This window comes from Bidens hawaiensis, unplaced genomic scaffold (assembly GCF_021521415.1).
Source record: "Bidens hawaiensis isolate Kalapana, Puna unplaced genomic scaffold, B.hawaiensis_p1.1 tig00000599_1, whole genome shotgun sequence".
Lineage (NCBI taxonomy): Eukaryota > Viridiplantae > Streptophyta > Magnoliopsida > Asterales > Asteraceae > Bidens > Bidens hawaiensis.
The window spans coordinates 2,445,500-2,451,499 of NW_027491036.1; positions in this window are offsets into that span (position 1 = coordinate 2,445,500).

A 6,000-nucleotide genomic window follows, 5' to 3' on the forward strand; every position below is an offset into this window, starting at 1 on the left:
AAGAGCTGCTGAGAGTGTATGATCCAATGCACTTGGTGAATTTGTCTCAAGCTGATCTGCAGGTGCTGAACGAGAAGAAGATATTTTATATTCCTGCTTGGAAAGAAGAAGCGAAGAAATATCAAAGAATAGTATCAGTTTGTGTACGAGAAGGAGTTCATGCTTGAAGTTGAAAGATACAAGATTGTTGAAGATTACAAGACACGTGCTTGAAGATAGAGATATGAAGCTACTGCCAAGGGGGAGTCTGTTGGTACATGATGTCAGTAGTTCAGTGTCTAGTGTCTGTAATCGAGTTAGTTGGATTTTTGTTTTGTATGTAAGCGAAGTTCTCACAAGTTCACTGATATAGGCGAACTTGTGGAACAAGCGAAGTTAGGAACAACTTCGCCTAAACATGTTAGGCGAAGTTGTCGACTGTTAAATAGTCTAGGTTACGGCTGTGTTTCATAGAAGGAGAGGTAACGAGTTATTCAGTTTGTGTAATCGGTGATCAGTGAATCACGTGTTTCCAGTTGCAATAGAACGTGTCTTTGTTTATTGTAACGTGTGTTTGATCGTGTTAACGTGTATCGTCTTCTACGCTCGTAACGTCTTACGTAGGGATTCCGCACCTACGTAGAACGAGATATTCCGTGTAGATCCGGCTGGGAACCTACAGAATTTAACATTTTTTTATTATTAATGTTAAATATTTATAATTCACGTGTGAAAAGGTGGATAAAAGATATGAAATTAGGCTGATGTGGAATTGGATGTTCAACTAATCCAATTTCGAATATTCAATTATTAGAATTGAAGTATTTGAATTTTGAACCTAGATTTGAATTTGAAATAGATTTGACAAATTTGATTTGCTTCGAATTCAAAATAGCTAATTTGAAATTCGATTCAAATTCAGTTCAGAATATCTATTTTAATTTCAATTTCAAAACGGCTACAAATTTACGTTTTTATAACAACAAAGTACAATTATATAATAAAAATAAATCATTTAAATTTATAACATCTAAAATATTTAAAGTGGTAACATCCAGTTACATGAATTAATAATAAAAATGACAAAATTTCAATTTTTATTCTTCAGACTTTATAAAATTTCTATAATTTATCTTTTAACAAATATGTATATCTATTATAATAATAATAATAATAATAATAATAATAATAATAATAATAATAATAATAATAATAATAACATCAACAACAACAATAATAAAATCTATAAATTGAATTCGAATTTATAATCATAAATTCCTCTCCGATTCAAAATTCAATTACTAAATATTCGAATTCGAGCCAAATCGAATTTGAATAATTGAAAATTGAATTCAAACCTTGAACTTTGAATGTGAGTCGAATCGAATTCCAAGTTCCTCGAGTTCGATTTGAATACTGAACACCCCTAGTTGTGAAGAATTGTTATTTAATAAAATATTTACGTTAAAAAAATTTGAAATTCATGCCGTAGTTTGTTGTGAAGGGTTGTAGTGTTGTTTGAGGTGGTGTAAAAGCATGAAGCGAAAAACTGCGCTGCATGCACAAGACCATTGGCATGTAGGGTCTACGTGGAGAATTCATCAGTGTGATGGTTGGTTGGCAGCAATAATATTAGGGAAAATTCCGAAAATAGGCATTTATGAAAACGTTTTTCAGGTTTTAAGTATTATTTGCAAGAAATTCCCAAACTATGTATTATAAACTTGATGTGGTGTGAGATATATATATTTTTATTAAAGATTTATCACACTTTGTTGGGTTTTAAAAATGGTTTTCACCTAGACTTAACCACACACACAAAAGGCAAGTGTACCCATCGTGTGGTAATATAGTAACGGCGAGAACCAGGTATCAATCCATGGACATGTAAATTTTAATATCAAACCTTTGCAAATATAATAACTGTGAGAAATGAGCTTAATTGATTTGTTTTAAGATTAATTTTTTAGAAAAACTCGTAACAATAAATTAAAGCAAGTAACACGATAATGGAGATAAACAAGAATTAAGAAGCTATCACCTTAACTTAGAATCCACTTGACTTCTAATGATGGTAAACTTAAATATATGATAAATTCACTATTTTGTTTTAAAAAGAATAGTTTCTAGTTATAGATAACCATCCAAATAAATTTTTGGAAGACTTAGTACGAATTATATACAAACTAATCAACTCAAATCATACTATAATGTAAGTGAACCTTTATGTTGAAATTTAAAGATATAGATTATCATTAAATTACGAAACTCAATCTAACAACCGGTCGGAAAGATTACATGAACAACACATAATCCACCTATGGTTGATTAAATTAGACTAAGTTCAAGTATTCATTTGATTTATGAATTTTCAACCCAAGTGTAATATTAAAATAGTTGTGTTAACAAATTATTTATAATATTACTTAACAAGAATATCAATTCATAACAAATGTTCAATCTTTTTAAATCTAAACATGAGGATATGTGTTTAACCAATTTTCATGTAGTATACAATAATTATTTTAACTATTTCTAGATTAAAAGTTATAAAGTTGTATGAACAACATTTATAAATAAATGATAAAATCAAGAGTCTTTCAACATAACAAGATGTACCATTTGTAATTCTTGTATGTTACTTTCAATTGTTTAAACACAATATTTTATCAAAAGATAACCAAGAACTAGTCATTATTTTAACATAAAATTATCATATATTAATTCCAACCATCAAAAGTTGTCAAGTTTCATCATGGGTTAAGGTGATCTAAAGAGTTTTAGCTCATAATAATTATAAAAGATACACCAAAATAGAAGAATATAGCATTCATGTTTAATATTAAGATAATCTAACCAAGCTAGATAATTATGATGATGCTAAGACTTCTTCTTGATGTTGTATGAAGGATTCAAGAGCTTGTCTTTCTTTAATTCTATGGATTATGAGAGTGGAAATGAGAGTGTTTTTCTCCAAAATTGTTCACTCCAAATGAGCAACATGCATGGTCTTTATATAGGCTAAATGTGCACAAGGCATGACCCATGCTTAGTAGGGCATGACCCATGTTGGTCCCCATGTAGTACACCACGTGCTCCCTGGTTGTACTCTATGGAATATAGCTAGGCACGGGGCATGTTTGGTCTAGGCATGGGCTGTGCTGGTCCCCCAAGCATTAAATGCGCATGCTACTGATTGTACTTTCTTGGCAGACTTGATTGGCATGGGGCATGTCTGGCTGAGGCATGACCCTGTGTGTCTTCAAAAAGGGGGACAATGTACAGTGTACTTTATTTTGTCATCTTCGAAGGAGGCGTGGGGCGTGTCTGCCTGAGGCACAGCCTCATGCTTAGCTGATGTGTCTTCAGATGGAAATGGGGCATGCCTTGCTGAGGCTTGGTCATGCTTAGCTGACAGATTCTCATTTTTCTTGATTTTTTCTTTATTTTTCTTCATGTTTGGTTTTCTAAGCTCATTTTTCCTACAAAAACAAATAGATGCTTATTAGAATCGATTCTCAATAATATTATCATGATAATAACATGAATCGAGTATAAAATGATGCAGTAAAGATGTATAAATAATTATACATCAAAACTAGTAGTGGCGAGTAGTTTATGATTACACACGAGTAGTTTGTAGATCCGGTTAAAACTTGCCACGTGCCCTTAAACTAACCGTAACTAGCAGATTCACTAATCATTTGCTCGTCACGACTAAATAAGTTTCGTACCTCGTAATCAACGCACACGAGTAATTCATAAGTCATTTCTTCGCGACGACTAGTTTACATGGTTTACATTCCCCACACGAGTAGTTTATTAATAGTTAACTCGCCGCAACTAGTTTAACCTTACAATCTACTCGTCACGACTAAAGAACATATGAATTACTCGTGGGAGTTGATTACGAGGCATAAAACTTATTTAGTCGTGACGAGTTAATGGTTAGTAAATTTGCTCATTATGGTTGGTTTAAAGACACGTGTCCAGTTTTAATTGGTTATACAAACTACTCGTCACGACTAGATTATAATACATATTTTAAGAATTTCTTGCAAATGACACCTAAAACCTGAAAAACGTTTTCATAAACATTTATTTTGGGAATTTTCTCATAATATTATTAAGGATGAGAAAATGTTATCGGTTACCGGTACCAAACATGTATTGTCGTCCCAGTACCGGTACCAAGTTTTAAAGAAAATCGGAATCGATACCGGTAATTGAATTTTTGCCTACAGTAATGGTACCGAACCAAGTATTTTCAGTGAAGGTGCCATGTTTTTAGGAAATTTAAGATAAGAGAATTTGAGATCGATACCGAGCTCATCCCTAAATATTAAGAAATTTGTCCATGTATTATGCACAATGAGTTGTCTTCTTCTAAGAAATTTGTCGAGTAATATGCATAAGAAAGGTTGGAAATTTTCTAATTCTTTTTGTTGTTTATTTGTATTTAAAAATTAATTATCATATGGTTCTTCGATTGTGTGAACATGACGACACGGAATGTTAAGCTCCATTCATTTCTTCTTGTCTTATACGGATTACAAAACCCACCTTCAAAAACACACGTTTTCAACTTGGATAAGCCGGTCCAGTTATGCCTCTTTAAATTTTCTCCAATAAAATAAGGAAATTACCGGCCGGGCTGATGAACCGGACCGAACTTCAATTATAGATTATTTTTTTCTTTAAAATCTTTAATGCCCTCAAACATTTATTAACCATTAACGATCCTTTCTTTTCTTCCATTACCAGAATTGAGCCCTAATTTCTTCCCCAATTTCGACACCATTCCGTCGATCAAAAAGGCCCGACTACCATGTCTCATTCATTGTAACATCCCGAAATTTCTAAGAATAAATAATTAATACATTATTTATTTAAGATGGAATAGTTTACTTAAGTTAGTAGAGAAATAAAATAATAAAGATGGAATGATAAGTAGGCTAATTAGATGGAATTAATTATGGACTAAAAAGGAAAGATGGGCCTAAGTTCTATGGGCTTATGGGAGTATAAATACCCTTAAAACCCTAATCCTTTCCATTTTCATACATCTCTACACCATAGCCTACACCATCAAACACACACTTAACCCAATTCCCGTTTTTGAGAAAACCACCCACAAAGACACAACGTTCCCGGAGATCTAGCCGTCGGATCGGTCTCAAATTTTAACCGAGTACTTCTGACATATAATTGAAGTTTTCCACCGAAAAGATCTTCGATCAGAGGTCGGGAGTCCGGTTTTTATCATTAAAACCACAACGGCTCAAAAGTGAAGATTCCGACGACTGTTCAGCTATTCCGGAGACTGTAGCGGCGGTTTCCGTAGAAGGTGAACTGATGGTTTTGTAGATCGAGACGAGACGGTTCCGTGGCCGCTTGAATCACTCAAATGGGAGTTCGTTTGATATGGTTTTGAGCATCTCGAGTGATTTCAAACAAAAACCTCAAATGTACGTTTTTGTTAAAAAGGTTTACTTTTCATGAACGGATTTACATGAAAATTTGTAGGATGATAGATCGGGTCTAGACGAATCGTAAAGTTGCAAACTGGAAGATTAAAATGGACTTAACGAACTCATGGTTATGAACGGCTCGTTTAAATAAACCATAGATCTAGTTTTGAACGTTTTAGCCATAAAGGTGTAAGCTTTATGCTAGAAAAGGGTTGAGTCTTGATGATGGGTTGATAACAAATGTGAAACGGTGAAAACGGTGGAGAAACAAGCGAGATCTCGCTTTTCCGGTGAGATCCCGTTATTCCGGCAATGGCGGCGCCGGAGAATGTGGTACGAGGTTTAGATCTTTTCAGGGAATTTTCTGACCTAACCCTAGTTCGTTAGCGGGAACGTAACGAACCAACCTTAGTTCGTGAACGGAGAAATAACGAATTAGCAAGTAATTCGTTATGACCTTTCGTTAAGCTGAAATAACAAACTAGAGACAATTCGTTAAATTGATTCGTTAACAAAAGCTTAACGAACTAATCTCAATTCGTTATGTTAA